Raw genomic sequence first — 17386 nt, 5'->3', positions numbered from 1 at the left:
CCCTTCCGGTTCAGGCTGCTGGTGTCCTTTCTCCCTGTCTTATGCTCAGAACTTGACCTGGCTGGATCCAGATCTTCTCTGTGCCACGTTCCAGCAGTGGGCAGGTTACTTCATTTCCCTAAGCCTGTTTGCTCACCTCAAAAATGGAAGTAGGAATACCCACGGTGCATGGCGGCTGTGGGTTTGCAAGGCCAACGTGGATGTGATGGGTCCCAGACCAGCAGACCCCAGACTCACCCCTACTAGGAGATCAGCAAAAATTGCTGTTATGATTCGCACAGTTGTGGCTCCTGAGTTTATTTGCATGGAAAAAGGTTGAACACGGAAGACATGGGAAAGAAATAACATTCAAAACACAAGCTTCTTGGACCAGCTCTGTAACCAGGACGGGCTGACATCCCCTGACCTTCATGGTAAAAACCTTTCAGCCCACAAGCCCCGGGCTCTCTCTCTTCCTAGGATACTCATGGGTTTCAATTGGAACACGCCAGAAGAGGTTGGTTTCCAAGAGTATTTCCCTGGAGTCTGGGCGGGCATCTCCAGGGAGAATGAGGACATCGGGCTGCATTTTGGACTGACCTGTTTGCCGTGCCTGACAGCCACATGTCCTGCCGGAAAAACCCCAGCATGGAGCCTGGACGACCCCAGCCTGAAACCTCCCAGTGCATGATTTCCGGAAGGTTGTCTCACCCTGGTGGGCCTTAGTTTCTCCATTAGGAAGATGGCAACAGTACTGTCTACATGGGGCTGTGGTGGGGACTGATGGAGGAAAAGCGTTAAGGTTCAAAGCCCATGGCCAAAAACAAATTCTTTCTTTCTTTTTTTTTTCCTTTCCTTTTCTTTATTTTCTTTTCTCTTCTCCTTTTTTTAAAGTTTCTTTTCAGTGTACCAAAAAGAATTCTTGAGAGATCTTTAGTGCAAAAAGGTGGTTTCATTAAAGCACAGAGACAGGACCTCTGGGGAGTAAGAGCTGCCCTGGGGTCGTGAGGAGTGGCCCATTATGCACTTTCAAGTTGGGAAGGGGATAGGTTAGAGTAAACCTTTTAAGGAATTTGGGAACAAGGTTTCTAGGACCTTGAAGAGGCTAGCTATTGTTGGAAAAGGTCATTTATTATTGTCTAATAAAACCTTAGCCATGAGACCATGTTTATCAGTCAACCACAGGCTTGTGGGGTGATTGCCAAGACCTATCTTGGGGGGTTAAGAGATACAGGAAACTTCCAAAGGAATTTTTATATGTTAAAGTTGACTTACAGGATCCTAGGCAGTAGGGGAGGGTGGAGTTGAGCTAGGATTGCCTTTTGCCCTTAGCAAAGTGTTAACATCAAGGCAGTTGAGTTCCTAGAGGAAGTTCTTGTTTCAAGGGCTTGTCAATGGGCTGTAGGTAGTAAGGAAAATTAATAATTTTTCCTCTGCCTTTGTTTCTCACATCAGGAATTAAATCAACTAATGAATGTGGCACGTGGTCCCATGGCTATGCCTCCAGTTCAGGCTCAGAAATGTGCATTTATTAGTCCCTATAATGTGTGAACGCCTTGCTCTGTGCTGGTACTACCTGACAAATAAGACAGGGCTTTTGGCTCCATGGGTAGGCTTGGGGCACAGATAACTGGATACATAAGCAACAGTGTTTTAAGACAGTCTTTACTCTGGGCACCTGGCTGGCTCAGTTGGTAGAATGTGCAACTCTTGATCTCGGGGTTGTGGGTTCAAGTCCCACATTAGGTATAGAGATTATTTCAAACAAAATCTTAAAAAAAAAAAAAAATCCATCCAGGGGCACCTGGGTAGCCCAGTTGATTAAGAGTCTGCCTTCGGCTCAGATCATGATTCCAGGTCCTAGCATCGAGCCCCACATTGGGCTCTCTGCTGAACGGGGATTCTGCTTCTCTCTCCCTCTGCCCCTTCTCCCTGCTCATGCATGTGTGCGCTCTCGATCTCGTTCTCTCTCTCTCTCATAAATAAATAATCTCAAAAAAAATAAAAGTCTCTGCTTGGTACTGCTCCTGTCAGTGAGAGGTGTGTCAGTATATAATTGAATATGACTTTCCCATGGAAGTCAGGGTACACTCAGGATAATGTTCTTGCCTCTGAGCTGAGCTGTGGTATGGGGATCTCCCGGCACAGACCGCCTTCCTTCCCGTGGCCTTTCCCAGAGGGCAGACCTGTATTCAGTTTGAAGGCTCTTCCTGTCCGACCTTGCTTTCTCTGTCTTCTACCTCTGCAGCAGTTTCTGCCATGGAACCCCTGCACTTTGAATTGCACCTGTGAGCCTGCATGGCGGGGGACCTGAACTCCTTGAGCATCCAGTGGAAGTGAAGCTCATAGGGATGCCAGATGGGCCAGTAACTTGGATAAGAAATGGGGAATAGGGCGCCTGGGTGGCTCAGTGGGTTAAGCCGCTGCCTTCGGCTCAGGTCATGATCTCGGAGTCCTGGGATCGAGTCCCGCATCGGGCTCTCTGCTCGGCGGGGAGCCTGCTTCCTCCTCTCTCTCTGCCTGCCTCTCCATCTACTTGTGATTTCTCTCTGTCAAATAAATAAATAAAATCTTTAAAAAAAAAAAAAAAAAGAAAGAAAGAAATGGGGAATAGCACCCCTGGTGTTCAGTCCTGGGAGACTCATTCAACCCCTCCCAGCCTGTTTCCTCCACCCAAAATGGGAGTTGTGATGCTACTTCTTTCCTAGGGCTGCTAGATTGAATGAGATCATCTTTGCCCAAAGGCTCAGAGCTGGGTCCTTGGAGGGGACAGGCCTGGAGCGCCGCTGGGACCAGATCGGCCTTACCTTTCTGGCGCCTCTGCAGATTCTGGAAGAGCTCCTTTGGCTCCTCTTGCAGAAAGGAAACCCCGGGGTGGCACAGGCCTCTCTCTGCGCTCCGCTCACAATTAGGGCTCCAGGAGAAGGGTCCACCTGGTGGGTATTTTGGCTGGGATGTGTGGTGTCTCCATGGCAGTTTGACCAATATCTGGGACATCTGATCCCAGGAAACTGCCAAATCAGATAATTTCCCTGTCTCTTTGGATCAGATGTCCTGAGTAATGGCCCTTGTCTCCACCTGGCTGGGTCCTCAGTAGACAATCCCCCCTTTCAGTGAGCCTGAAACGAAAGCTGGTTTCAGCTGGTACCGTTCAAGGTCAAGGCTTCGGAGAAGTTGCTAACTGAGAGGCCCACAATTGCCCTCTATATCATATGACTCCATCCGTGATGTCGCATAAACAATCAGTAACTAATAGTGGTTAAAATACTGCAATTGGCAAGTTTTTTTTATATTAAACAATATTTTAATTGAAGTGTAATATATGGCCATAAGTGTACAAGCAATAAGAGTATAGCTTATGCATTCTCACGAAGAACACACCCTGGGAACCAAGACCCAGACCAACCAACGCAACACTATCCATTCCCGGATGGCCCCCCCAGCCCACTTCCAACCTCTCACTGAAGCACAACCACTACTCTGACATCTAGCCTCCTGGTTAGTTTTGCCAGTGCTGAACTTCATGTAAATATCAGCAAGTAAAAGCTTTGGGTCTGGTTTGTTTCATCCACACTGTTTGGGACATTCGTCTGTGTGGTCCCGATAGCAGTAGTGTGTTCATTCTCTGCCGGAGAGTATTATCCTGCAGAAAGAGTGCAACGCTGTCCATTCTTCCACGGATGGACATTTGTGTTGTCTCCAGTTTGGGGCTATTAACAAACAGTGCATTTGAATTTGTGTATTTTTGTGAAGATATATGCCTCTGTGTGTTAGGCATCAGATTTTTTACTAAAAATATATAAAATAGGGGGCAACTGGGTGGTTCAGTGGGTTGGGCCTCTGCCTTTGGCTTGGGTCATGATCTCAGGGTCCTGGGGTGGAGCCCCGAATCAGGCTCTCTGCTCAGTGGGGAGCCTGCTTCCCCCTTTCTTTCTGCCTGCCTCTCTGCCTACTTGTGATATCTCTGTGACAAATAAATAATTAAAATATTTAAAAATATAGTTATATAAAATAGAAAGGGATGCCCTTGTGACATTATTCTTCTCCATCTCTTTCATGGTGACATAAATAGGCCTTGGGATTAGGAAGCCACATTAGAACCTGTCCGGGTACCTCTAGGACCTGTGTCCCTGTTTTAGTAGGTCCCCATGTGACCATTGTTGGTTCCCTAGAAGGAAGTGAGGTTTTGAGGGAAGCACTTTGGAACAGAGACCTGCTCAGCACCTTACCCAGACGGGGGTCCTCTGCACACCTCCCATCCTCAGTGCTGCCTCCCATGCCCCCCATGACCTCAGACAGCTTCCCAACCTCTCAAGTCTTGGGGTGTCATCTCTGAAGACAGGTTAGAAGTGGTTGATCTTGGGTGTGCCTGGCTGGCTCAGTCGGTGCAGCATGTGACTCTTGATCTCAGGGTTTTAAGTTCAAGCCCCATGTTGGGTGTAGAGATTACTTAACAATAAAATCTTTTTTAAAATGGCTGATCTTCTTGGATGTCTCCAGTTTTCAAATAATTTGAAACTAACTGCTATTGATAATTAATTATGATATGAATAGTTATCATTTGTTGAATACTTCCATTGCTTTAAGCAATTTACACCCATGATGTCACTTAATTCTTCCAAGATTTATTATCCCTATTGTAATGTTGAGGAAACCGAAGCTCAGAAATTAAATCGCTTGTTCGAGACACATAGCGAATATCTGAATGGAGATAGGAATTAGGCCTTCACTCTCAACAGCTAGCTTGGGTTTTTTTTCTTTAATAAAATATTTCAGGCATACAGGGGGGCACCTAGGTGACTCAGTGGGTTAAGCCTCTGCCTTCAGCTCAGGTCATGATCTCAGGGTCCTGGGATCAAGCCCATTCGGGGCTGCTTGGCAGGGAGCCTGCTCCTTCCCCCCACCCCCTGCCTGCCTCCTCACCTACTTGTGATCTCTCCATCAAATAAATAAATAAAATCTTAAAAAAATAATAAAAATAAAAAATAAAATAAAATATTTCAGGCATACAATAGAAAATCCAAAAAACAATAAAACTATGTATCCACCAAACGGCATCAGAAGTAGAACATTAAAGACACAATGAAAGTGCTCTGGGATCTTTGCTGCCCTCTTTCTCCCCCCACAGCCATAAACTCTCTCCTGAACTTGGTATTCAGAGTTTCTCTGCTTTTACTGTACATGTAGGTGCTCATAAAAATATACTGAATTGTCTTCCATAGTTCTGAATTTTATGAACTAGTATTATGTATGTGTCCTTTTGCAATTAGCTTATTTATTATCTTGCAGCCAGCTTTTTGGTTTTTTTACTCAATGCTCTAATTTCTGAGATTTATCCAAGCTGATGCATAGAGTTCTAGTTCATTACTTTTCACGGCCGTGTGGTACCTTCCCTTTAAGAATATATTGGAATTGGTCCCTCTGTTCTCTCGCTTGTTGGGCATTTGGATTCTTTCTGGCGTTCTGCCATTAAAAGGTACTGCAGTACACATTCTTCTACTTTTACATACCTTTGCCTCTTTTACTGAATTTTTAATGAGTGAACTCTCTGGATCACACCAGATATTCTTTTCATCTGTATATATCTGTGGCAATACTGGACGGTTTTATTAATTCATTCATTTCTTTCAGAGCACCTGTGCTCTAGACCGAATGTGTCCCTCCAAAATTCGTACATTAAAACCTCACCCCTAAGGTGATAGTAGGAGGAGGTGAGGCCTTTGTAAGGTGAATAGGTTACCTGGGTGGAAGCCCTATGAATAGGATCCTTGCCCTTACAAATGAGACCTGAAGAGAAATCCCTCAGTCCCGTCCACCCTAAGAGGACACAGAAAGAAAATGGCTGTCTGCAAACCAGGAGGTGCGCTCTCACCAGACACCGAATCTGTTGGCACCTTGGTCTTGCACTTCCCGGCCCCCGATACTGTGGGAAATAAATTTCCGTTGCTTATAGGCCACCCAGTCTTCAGTGTTTTTGTTACAGAAGCCCAAGCAGACTAACACAGCCTACTGTGTGCAGAGCACTGTGTTCAGTGAGTGCCAGGGACAGAGGAATGGTTGAAAGACACAGCCCTTGGACTCTGGGATTCTGCATGGCAGACCAGCCCCCATCAGAAGAGTGGGGCTGGGGCGGGGGAGGGGGGACGTGGCGGAAATCATAGGAGGATTCTGAATGGAGGGGCTGGGGAGCAGAGAGAGATTCCTGGCAGACTCCTTTGGCTCAGGTCATGAGCCGAGACTCCCCACACTAAGCCCCAGTGTTGGGCTTCCGGCTTCTCGGGGAGCCTGCTTCTTCCTCTCACTCTGATGCTCCTCCTGCTTGTGTTCTCTCTGTGTCAAATAAAAAAAATAAACGACATCCTAAAAAAGAAAAAGAAAACTACCATCAAAGGGGAGTTAGTTACCACCCAACACAGCTCACTCACTACTCTAACACTCTTTCCATTTATACCAGCTACTCAGGAAATTACAGCAAATACTATTTTTAGACGCTGTGGTTCAAAGACAGGGATGTACTGGTTAGTGACTTGTTCTATGAACATAGCTTGGAGGTGTTACATCATCTTACTCACAGAAGCTCTCTTACATCATTGTTTTGGTCTTTATAATTGATTTCAAAGATGGCTTTGTTTCTTCACTCTCCTCCGTGAGTCCTGCAGCAGACTTGGGCCAAGAAACAGTAAGATTCTGTGCTGAAATAGCGAGAGCAGAGAGAGGAAGAGGCTCAGAAACCTGATACCCAAAAGAGGGCCAGGCCAAGGACCTGCTCAGAGCAGGACCTTAGCAAAAATTAGAGTTTGTCCAATGATCAGGCCTAGAGGAAATGGGACTGTCTCATTCTGCCCGAACTGACTGTGTGTGCGGTTTAGACAAAAATCCTAAAACTTTACTCCTTACTTTTTTTTTTTTTTTAAAGATTTTATGTATTTATTTCAGGACACCTATGTGTCCTGGGATCGAGTCCTACATCGGGCTCCTTGCTCGGCAGGGAGCCTGCTTCTCTCTCTGCCTCTTCCTGCTTGTGTGCTCTCTCTCTCTCTCTGACAAATAAATAAATAAAATCTTTAAAAAAATTTATCTATTTGACAGACAGATCACAAGTAGGCAGAGAGGCAGGCAGAGAGAGGGGGAAGCAGGCTCCCTGGCCAACAGTGAGCCCAATCCCAGGACCTTGAGATCATGACCTGAGCTGAAGGCAGAGGCTTAACCCACTGAGCCACCCAGGAGCCCCTACTCCTTACTCTCTATAGCGAATCTCAATCTCTTGGTTTCAGAGACCAGCAAGGGGGTTACACAGTGTTTGGATGGTGCCCTGGCAACCCCAAGAATTAGGCAAGGGAAGAAAAAGCAGAATCAGCCCCCTCCCTCCACATGGTGGACATTATATGGGGGAAAACAATCCTGTCTCCAGAGCCCGCAGTTTCCACGGCTACAGAATGTCACGATGCTCTGTTGTACTGCTTGTATGGTGATGCCTGTGATGACTCTAACATCACAGCTGTGTATTTATACATGGTTCTACCCTCAAGGTGTTTTCCAATCCATAATTTTCCCAACAACCCTAGGAAGTAGGCAGGGAAAACATTATTCGTCCTTTTGTGGCTGATGAAAATGGGGAGTGATCAATCCAGGACACTTGCCTAACATTTGAACTTCACCTGCTTGAGTCCCAGCCTGGGGCTTTTTCCATTTCTCCATGAGCCCAGTGCCTATGCCTGAGGGGGCGTTGGGGATTGGCGTTGGCTGCTGGAGATTAATAGCTCTGTTCTCAGATCCCCAGCACCTTGCAGGGGGCTCCATAGCCAGGTGTCAGTCCCTAGATCACTCAGATCACTCCCAGGAGGAGGTTTGTCCCCCAGACAGAGCAAGAGGGTTCTGAGCTGGGGAGGGACAAGGAGGACATGGGAAAGGTACCAAGTCTGCCATTTGGAATTGTGCTGGTGATTGGGCCGCAGGGGCCAGAAGAGCTGGGATCTAACCCAACCTCTACTGTGAGCTTACTATGTACCCTCTGACAGAGGATTTCATCTCTCTGGGCCTCAGTTTCCCCATCTCTCAATGGACTAAGTCCTAATACCGATCACCTGAAGTTGTTGTTAGGAATTAATGGGAATTGTGTCTGCACTTTGCAAGGACTCAACAGTTGTTGACAATCAGTATTAGTGTTATTCAGATCACTTCTCCTCCCTAATGAAAAGCAATAGCTGCTATGAGTTGAGTATTTACTGGTCTTCGTCTTGTGTAAGCCTCACGACTCCAGAGGGTTGGTGTTCTTTCTGCCCCATGTTATAGATGTGAAACAGACTCAGAGAGGTGACAGCTGCTTGAGACAGAGCACAGATTTGAACCCAGATTGCTTGCACCTTTAAGCCGTAGCACTGCCTCTGTCCTCCTGGGGACTTCACTCTGGGAATGCTTTGTTCCTGATGGGGTTGGGCAGCCTGGAAGGTGTGTGTGACATCTGTAGTCTCTATACTCCAGGCAAAGGAATGATTTGGTCTTCTAAAAGACACAGGAACAGTGGGAGAAGGGAAAGCATCAGAGCAGGGTTTGTCCAATGGTAACTGGGTGAAATGCACAAATCCCCAACCTGGTAAGGTTTCTATTGGACTAGTGGTAGGGTAACTGTCATCTGGGTTTGTTGAAGCTGGGGGCACCTGGGGGGTCCAGTCTCAGCAAGGGGTTCATGAATTGCATCTGCCAGACCCTTCCTATCTCCTGATACAGAATGGTGTGCTTGGGATTATTCGCCTTATGCGAACTGCCTTTACATGTGGGTATAGAAAAAAGAGTGGGGGAACTACATCAAGATCTTCATTATTACCTCTGGGTGGTAGGAATAGGGTTGATTTGCTTTCCTTCCTATATTTTAGTATTTTCTGAAATACCTACATTAGACCAGAATTAATTTTATAATTGGAAATACAACATGTTCTAATTAAAGAAATGCAGATGCAAATTCTGGTTGCTAGCCTCAACAAAGGTTGGCCCACATTAGAGCTTCTCCTTCAATCCCCAGCTTAACGGTACTGGTTTGGGAGTCAGAAGGTCCTGGGGTCCAGCTCCAATCCTCTGTAAGCGTGCTAACTTGGGTGAACTTAACATCCTGGGGCGCCAAATCTCTCACCTGCGAAGGGGAGTTGAAACAAGTTGCCTTGGGAGGCCTGGGTGGCTCAGCGGGTTAATCCTCTGGCTTTGGCTCAGGTCATGATCTCCTGGGATGGAGCCCCACATCGGGCTCTCTGCATAGTGGGGAGTCTGCTCCCCCCCCCCCACCCCTGCCTGCCTCTCTGCCTACTTGTGATCTCTCTCTCTGTTACATGAAGAAATAAAAAATCTTAAAAAAAAAAAAAAAAAGAAAGAAAGAAAGAAAAGAAACAAGTTGCCTCTTAGGGTTGTTTCCATAACTTAATGAGGTGATGTGTTTGGAACTACCCTGGCCAGGTGCCTGGCATTTAGGAGATTGGCTCCATGGTGGTTCTCTTGAGAGCAGCTCCCTTTCCAGAGATTTGCAGGAGGTCCTTTGAAGGTGAGCCACATCGATCATCCCCCACTTTACAGATGAGGCTACTACAAGAGGTTCAGAGGGGGTGCTGAGACCCAAGGTCACACAGTGCAGAGGGAATCTTCTGCAACAGGCTCAGAGAGGGTAAATGACTAGCCCAGGGTCACACAGCTTAAACCTATTTCCAGTTAAAAAGAACAAAGTAAACACCAGCAAACCAAACCGCCCTTTTCAGGGTGTTTACTCTACAAGGTAACCTGCTAACCCAGCACAGCAGCAGCAGCAGCAGCAGCAGCAGAAGCAGCCAATCCTCTGCCATTTATCGAGCACTTCCTTAATGCCAGCCGCATGGCACTTCGCATCACTAATCCGTTCCGTTAATTCTCTACCCGACTCCCCAGAGCCGGGCCGCGAGCCCATTTTAGAGACAAGCAAAGCGAGGCCGGGAGGCCTGCCTGGGGCTGAGTTGCCTGGCTCCGCGGACGGCTGCGGGTGGGCCAGGTGGCACGTAAGGAGTTAAGCGGGGGTAGCGCTCGCCCGGTTGAGGCATGCTGCTGGCGGCGGCGGCGGCGCGGGGAGCTCGGGCGGGAGACGGGAAGTCCGGGCAGCAAGCGAGGCAGCGCGCGAGGCGGCGAGCGCGAGGCACAGCGGCCGGAGCCCGGCGCCCGGCGCCCAGCCGCCGCCCGCGCCCGCCGTGCCCCGGCCTCGCCAGCCCCCGACCCGGTGGCCGCGCGCGCTCGGGGCCTCGTCCCGGCGCAGGGCACCCGCAGTGCCGCCCGCCCGGGCGCCAGGCTCGCGGGAACCGGGCTTCCACTTCGCGCCGCCGCCCGCCTCCCCGGCTCGCCGGCTGGCGTCGCCACCGCCTCCTAGTCCTCGGCCGCCGCTGTCGCCGCTGCTGCAATCCAGGACGCACACTCTTGCACTTTCCCGTTGGCCACGCGCAGGGTGGCCCCCTGCGCCAGCCCCGAAGAGCAGCCCCCCACCCCCGCCCCGGACCCGGCGCTGAGCAGGCTTGGTGGCGAGAAAGGCGATCCCGAGTCGGCTTTGCTGGATGCCACTGCAGCGGCTGGCAGCGGGGAAGGCGCCCACGGAGCGGGCGAGCCAAGCGGGACGCGCGAGTCGCCGAGGGAGACCCTGGCGCCTGCTGGGCTCCGCTAGCAGAGTTTGCAAGTGGCCGAGACCCCCTCAGGTAAGGGTCGAGGCGGCAGGGCCAGGTAGAAGGGCTCCGGAGGGGGAGCGGGGCGCCCGACTTGCTGCCAAACGATTCCTGCCCCCAATCAGGGCTTCCAGATCCAGCCGCTTCCCCGCAGGCTGGGGGCTCAACGCCCGGAGCCGGGTGAGGAAGGAACCCGGAGTGGTGACAGCCCAGCGCCCGGGTAAATGACAAACTTTCTCTCCTCTGGCAGAGGGTGGGACTTTCAGGCTCATCCATGCGTCCTTCCTGCGGGCAATCCCGCTGGGTCCCCAAAGGCAGGCACTCGAGGCTTCTCAGGCTGAGCTGGGCCGGGGGTGGGGGGGGAGGTGTTTGGAGGCAGTGGGCCCCTTTAATTGAATTGATGAATTTCCCCATATTAGGCCTGTTCACAGTTCAGGGGAGAAGGAGCCGGTTCTATTTTCAAGTTGGCTTCAGGAGGTGCTTATCGCGAATATATATATTGAACATATATTGGAATATATAATTTTGGACAGAAATGAAAATAGACATTGCCGTATTTTCTCCCCTAGGGGAACCTAGTGTGTCAAGGGTGTGGTGCAGGATATCACAGGGAGGAGTACAGTTTTCACAACTAAGGACAAAAGGCAGCTAGCTTGGTAGAATAACCAAAAATAGAAATCAAGGGATAAAACTAAACTATAAAACATTTGTATAACTCCGAATGACAAGTTGGGAGAGAGAAAATTATCATTGATGAGAAAATATTTGGAGGAAGAGGGAACTATCTGGTTAGCAGCAAACAGCAGTCCGGAGATCTGTAAGAACATATCACAACAGCAGCCACACAAAATATTTCCAATCCTGTTTCCGTCCTTGAGAGTTGTACGTGTCTCAATGACTCACTCAGCCCAAAGAGGGACCTTTGGACAGCACAGCAGAGGTGTCTCTCTCGTCGCCATGGTGATGGTGTCATCATAGACCTTTCAGAGTCACTCGAGCTGCACAGTGGCCAACTCATTCTGTCCAGACAGGTGCCTAGTCACAGACAAGGGTGGCACATGAGAGGAAAGACTTCCTTTCCAAAGTTGAACTCTGGTCTCACACATTATCCCTCTGTTTTTGAAAGGAAATGAAATGAGGGGAGGTGACCTGCACCCCCCCATAGAGTCACTAGCCCAACTTTAGGGTGAAGAGGGGAAAAGAAACACATATTGAGAATAAATAGAGGTCCCATTCTTGATTGAAAACACCATCCCTATCCATTTTTACCGTCCTGAGTCATCAGACATTTCTAGAACAAAGTTTAACATGGGTCCCAGATGAAATCAAAAGCAGTGTTAACACCAATTCCATTTTCCAAAGTCATATTTCTCTAAGCACATACTAATCAAATTATGTCATTCTCTCACCATCTATGTATTTGATCTGCTTTTTCTCTGTGTGTAGCTAAGGCTAGGTACTTTGTTATCTCTCAACCTTTGTGAATTCACTGACCAATTTTTCGGTCACTGTGTGTGGGAAAAACAGGCTCTTCGTGAGTAATTATGAGAAACGAATCACTGTTTTTTTAACACAGCATTTCTGTATGAGTGGACCAGTGGAGGGAAATACATAAAATCGATACTTATCTAAATGAAGTATTTTAAATACTCCCCAAAAGGTAGGGTTCAGTGTGTGTTCTGGCACATAGATGGATACTACATGATTTTGTTCTGTTCATGAAAAGGATCCAAAAAAGACTGTGGACCCTGAGAATCAAACTGATGGTTTTGGAGGGGAGGGGTGGGGGATGCATGAGCCTGGTGGTGAGTAGTAAGGAGGGCACGTATTGTATGGAGCACTGGGTGTTATACATAAGCAACAAATCTTGGAATGCTGCATCAAAAATTAATGACATATTGTATGATGACTAACAACACAGTAAAACTTTAAAAAAGGGAAAAAAAAACAAAACAAAAACAAAAAAAAAAAACAAGGAATAGTGCAGAGGACCATAGGGGGAGGGAGGGAAAAATGAATGGGAAAAAATCAGAGAGGAAGACAAGCCATGAGAGACTCTGGATTCCTGCAAAAAACTGAGGGTTACAGAAGGGTGAGGGGAGGGGAGCAGAGGGGGTATCAGGCGATGGGTATTAAGGGGGACACATGTGGTGAGGAGCACTGGGTGTTCTATGCAAACAATGAGTCACTGAACACTGCATCAAAAACTAAACATGTAATCTATGGTGGCTAATTGAACATAAGAAAAACAAAGAATGTAGGCAAAAGAGGAAAAAAACAACGGTCCACACATTGGCTAGAGATTTTGTTTACTGTTCAACAGGAGCCCATTCTGGAGGTGGAGTGTATCTTGATGTCTAGAGTTAGAGGCACTACCGATTGACTTGATCATCCACCATTGCATGCAGGAGAGAGGAATGTAGCTGAACATCTCATAGTTTTGTCTTAAATATGGGTCACTGATGAAAATAGACTCATTATTCTGAAATGAACCTAAAGAGTGTGTTTCCACAGTACCTTCAAGTGGGCCATCCATAGGGGGCCTCCCGTTGTTTGGCCAGATGTGATGTTTCGCGAATCACTGCTTCAGGCCAGTTGATATTCTTCACCTCGGGTGAACATTTCTTCTTAATCCTTGAGGCAAGATCCTGAGAAATGCATCATAATAGAGAGAACTGTGGACATCCTGCTGGCAGAAGAACCCAGGGAAATGGGTGATAACCTATTCCTAGTTCAATCCTTTCATCTCATTATTCATCTGCTGCCTGCTCAGTAGAGCCTCCTGAATCCAAGTTGGGCTTGTGGAGGTTTTGCAGTTGGGGGTGCACTAAGAACACCGGACAGGTAGGTCCTGTGGGCACATACCTTCATTTCATGGAGGCATTGGAGAAATGCAGCTGTTTCACAGCTCGTGGATGACACCTTTGACCATCTCCTGTAATCCCCATGTGGGCCCTTTTGAGGTGTGGGGGGACAGAAAGGGGTCGTAAGCCATATTCTAGAGTGAGGGCCCTGAAATGTACAGAGATAAATTGACATGCTAGGAGTTACCATACAGATGAGGATGGGTCCAGGACAGGAATAGAGTTGGTTCCCTGGGGAGAGAGATCCCTGAACACGAGTCACCTTCCTGGAGCATGTGAGATCATGCCTTGACGCCCACAGCCAAGTCTCTTTCTTGGACACTCCTGCTGGAGGAGGTGCCTGAGCCAACAGAAAAGTCCACATGCTCACTCAGCCCCCCACCTCTAGGTTTCCACCCATGACCCAAACCCCAAGACAGTTACCTCCAAGAGAAGCCCCTCTGAAGTGCCTATGGAAAAAAACCACCATGGCCATCCTCCATCAGTCTTCATATTACCAGCTATCTCACATGGAGCCTTCCTAGGGACCAGCTGACCACACTTAGTGGCCAGTGAGTGGTCTGCTCAACTGCTGAGAACCTGGGACATTCCAAGCCAACTGTCCTAGGATGGCTCTGCCAAGAATTAGATTCCTTTTACTGACCAACACTGGCGGACCAGTTACTATGCACGCACTGGGAAAATGGCCACCTGAATTGGTGCTTTGGTGGCTTAATAAATTAAACCTGTGACCTTCAGTGTCTTACCGCTTGTTGATCTGAGCAAGTATACAAACAGCTTGGCCTAAGGCCTGGCCGAGAGTGAACAGGGGCTGCACTGGCTCTGAGTGGGCAAATTTCCCACTCCTTTGCAAAGCGTCTCCCCAGATCATGTCTCTACAGACTTTCTCCATTATTTCCTTACAGGGCAGGGGGCTTGTTCCTTCTTCTCTTAGAGGGGCCCTTCCATACCAACAACCTGCCAACTTCCTCCCCAGGATACTCACCAAGGTTCTCCAGAATTATTTTCCTATTTTCTCATGCATTTAGGGAAACTCTATGCTCATCAGTTCCAAACATTCGGAATTCATGGCCCCACTTCAAATCTAAACTTTTGCCCGCACTATGTCCCAGACATCCAGAATCTTATTCAGCAACTCCACATGGTTGTGTCATGCCTCAGTCTTCATATTTCTAAAGCTGAAGAAAAAGGGAAGGGAACTTCTGGAAGCAGACCCTTGCTGGAGCAATCTTGGAAGTTGAAATGGAGCGGGAGTTGTACGTGTCCAGAGCCACCCAAGTCAGGAAAACACCAGTGTGGGTAGTACCTGAGCCAGAACCAGACTTCGCAGGGTTCCCTTAGAGCAGGGTGGGCCTAGTACACCTGACTTAGCCCAGCTCCATGCCTGGGGAGTCAGCCACTATCACTTGCATTTCGGCAGAGATTCAAGATTCAGGGATGCCCCAATTAGAGCCTCTGGGCATAAGAAAGCTGTAGCCGGTGGTCTAGAAGCATGACATCCCATGTCTTTGTCAGGGCTATTGTATCTGCTGGGCCTCAGGTGCGTATAGGGAAAGAAATCAGGACAGACTCAGTCACAAACCATTTCCTGGTCATTTGAGGACAATTGCTACAGAGGTTATTGGTACACTTTATAGGCCGGATGGCCCAGATTGTATTCTGATGCTTTCCAAGGAGAAAACTGTAGATAATGGGTTGATTTCCTGGGCTACACACTTCAGGCAAGAAACCTATTATTTTTTTTAAGATTTTATTAATTTATCTGACAGAGAGATCACAAGTAGGCAGAGAGTCAGGCAGAGAGATAGGGAAGCAGGCTCCCCACTGAGCAGAGAGCCCGATGTGGGGCTCAATCCCAGCACACTGAGATCATAACTTGAGCCGAAGGCAGAGGCTTGACCCCCTGAGACCTATTGTTATGTATGGTCATGGCACTGCCCGTTCATGTCTTCCACATGTCTGTCCCCATTTTGGGCCTTGGGAGAGGTTGGCCCAGTCAGAGAAGACCAGAGATCAAACACTTCACTGCTGAACATGGTCTAGTCATCTTCACAGGCAACTGTATTGGAAGATCTTGACCATGCATGTGATGACAGAACATCTGTATAGATGCTTGTAAGACTCTGGCTAGAACGCAGTGGACCAGCACTATGACCACTATGAAGACAAACACAACAAACAAGAACATGTTAAGGGTCACTATAGGGTGCTTCCAAACAGGAACCCCTATTGCCCAACTGAGTCCAAGAGAACTAATCCCCTTAGCCATGAGGATCAGCCTTAATGCCAAACAGCTTCTTCCTTAAGGCCTTTCAGAGACTGTTCTGTCTTACTTTATGGACCAAAAGGTGTAAACAGTAACACAAATACCACTACCTCCTGCCAACTAGAAATCTACAGCAATGGCACGAAAATCACTATGCCAACAATAGGCTCAGACGGATCCATATTCCATCTTCCACATACATTGTATTATGAGTCAATTTCCCCAAAATTAGAGATAGGTTTCTTACAGGCTTTCTTATTTATGCAGTTTCCAATAAAGGGAACATTGTTCTAATTTGTGGCATAAATAGTAAATCCTCCAAGTCGTGTGCCCGAACAATTAAAGTCGCCGCCTTTTGGAGCTCACCCAGGAGTTGGAATTTCCAGTCTTGGTGATTCCTTTCATTTGTTGAAATCTGAATTTCCCAGAAGGATTTGCCATGGGGTCCAGGGATGGATGGCACATCCTGCGGTCAGAAGCACAGAGAGGAGTGGCATAGGCTATGTTCTCACTTAACAAGGATAATAATTAGTATAGTGATTATAATAAGAAAAAAAGGAGTAAAGGGGTCATTCTGGGTGAATGGCAGCAAGCCGTTTATGGGAAATGAGAAGTAGTATTTTAACTAAGCATAAACAAAATGAACAAAGAACTAGATGGGAGCCTTGACCCAATATCTTGTGTGTTACATGCCTGCCTCTCAAATGAACGATTTTGTCAAATCAGGTTGTCCAGAGTGGGCCCTGAAGACCCAAATCATCATTGGCAAAGTTGCGGGGAATAAGACTTGAGATTGTGAGGACAGTACATACAGGAAGCAGACATTTTTGTTTTCTGGGAGAAGAGAGAGTTTACATTTAGAGGATTCCGAAGAGAAGTGGTGATGGTTGGTCAAAATAGAACATTAGTATATCTCATGTCTTGAGCCCTCCAAAATGACAGTTGGCCACCTCTGAACACAGACCCATCAGTCTGGACTCTCCACCCAGTGGAAACCCAGAGAGGATACTGCCAGGACCCAACATTGACTTAGTGGGAGAACTTCAGCTTTTGTGATTGGGGACCTTCAGCTCAGTTCATCGCGGTGGATGACAATCTGCTGAGATCATCAATCTCCTTGGTCTCTGAGGCAGGCTCAGACAAGATTCACAAGAGCCTATACATGGTTCCAAGCTCTGATTCTTCTTCTTATGACTCACAACAGGTTTGCACAGAACAATACAACATTGTAACCAAAAGGACAGCATAAGCAGACAAAAAGGAATGGTCTGGTTCCACCAAGGAGGCCAAAAAAAAGGGGACCCCAGAAGAAGGCCCAGGTGCCAGGCTGGAAAGCTGTGGTTTTGAAGCAACGGCAGCTCAGACGGGGTCTTGGCGGGACCTCTGGTATGACTTGTCCTGTAAAGGAAGGCCAAGCAAATAACAACAGGCAAAGAATATCAGAGCTTGCTAGAGCAAGGGAGTCAAGCCACCATTATATGCATTTGGCAGAGACTCCACATCAAGCAGAAGAGTGAGAACTCACGCTAGTGGGGAAAAGGGAAGGCCTCAGCTATGCCCGATGGGAGCCTATTGGCCCAGAGAGCCTTAGTGAGCTGTCTAGAAGTGAGGCATCC

General features: G+C 47.9%; 2 long non-coding RNA genes across 3 annotated transcripts; both read right to left on the bottom strand.

Annotated features, from left to right (window-relative positions):
- Positions 1-4624: 4624 nt before the first annotated feature.
- LOC131811756 (uncharacterized) lies at positions 4625-9247 on the bottom strand. 2 transcript variants are annotated; one of them, XR_009346101.1, is made up of 4 exons: positions 9107-9247; positions 8343-8481; positions 6566-6671; positions 4625-6339 (listed from the first exon to the last, which is right to left on the bottom strand). It is a non-coding gene; the product is annotated as an uncharacterized LOC131811756 (long non-coding RNA). The 2 variants fall into 2 exon arrangements; XR_009346100.1 differs by having other exon boundaries at positions 8343-9247.
- Positions 9248-11123: 1876 nt separating this feature from the next.
- Positions 11124-14351, bottom strand: LOC131811755 (uncharacterized). Its single transcript, XR_009346099.1, has 3 exons — positions 13506-14351; positions 13158-13288; positions 11124-11675 (listed from the first exon to the last, which is right to left on the bottom strand). It is a non-coding gene; the product is annotated as an uncharacterized LOC131811755 (long non-coding RNA).
- Between the last annotated feature and the right edge of the window lie 3035 nt (positions 14352-17386).

Source organism: Mustela lutreola, chromosome 11 (assembly GCF_030435805.1).
Source record: "Mustela lutreola isolate mMusLut2 chromosome 11, mMusLut2.pri, whole genome shotgun sequence".
Lineage (NCBI taxonomy): Eukaryota > Metazoa > Chordata > Mammalia > Carnivora > Mustelidae > Mustela > Mustela lutreola.
Note: the sequence above shows the minus strand (reverse complement) of the source record. Positions and strands in the feature narration are given on the sequence as shown.